Consider the following 577-nt stretch of genomic DNA (forward strand, 5'->3'; position numbering starts at 1 on the left):
TCTCTCTCTCTCTCTCTCTCTCTCTCTCTCTCTCTCTCTCTCTCTCTCTTTCCCCTCTCCCTCCCCCCCTCCTCTCTCTCTTGAATTAGATAAGATGAACTCTTACGAGGCCAAGTGAATTAAATATCTGAACGTAATAACTCGAAATCAGTCGTTTTGCGGAAATTCGCGATGCAAAGTCTTGAGTTACTAATGCAGTACCATCGATTTTCTAGCGTTGTTATGTATACATATACCGATAGATGGGACGGAATATCGGCTGCATTAAACTGACTGTAAATACACGTCGATAGTGATTGTCGGCTTGCAGATTTTGCCGAAATAAAATGCCCTTGTGTGCTTTACCAGAAAGCTTCGACACGTGTGACACGTAGCATCGCGTTGCGCGACATAAAAGCTCATCTACTAGAATATAAGTACTGCAATTTCACGAAATATTTGGTACATGTACTCGCTACCTCGCATTTTCCCTCTATTATTTATAATGTAACATAGCGCGGCATTACAATATCCTGCGAAAGTAAATCACGTGGAAGAAATGAACGAGATGCGTTATCCTCGCGCGACCGGTTAGATT

Source organism: Atta cephalotes, assembly GCF_000143395.1.
Source record: "Atta cephalotes unplaced genomic scaffold scaffold00086, whole genome shotgun sequence".
In the NCBI taxonomy this organism is placed as follows: domain Eukaryota; kingdom Metazoa; phylum Arthropoda; class Insecta; order Hymenoptera; family Formicidae; genus Atta; species Atta cephalotes.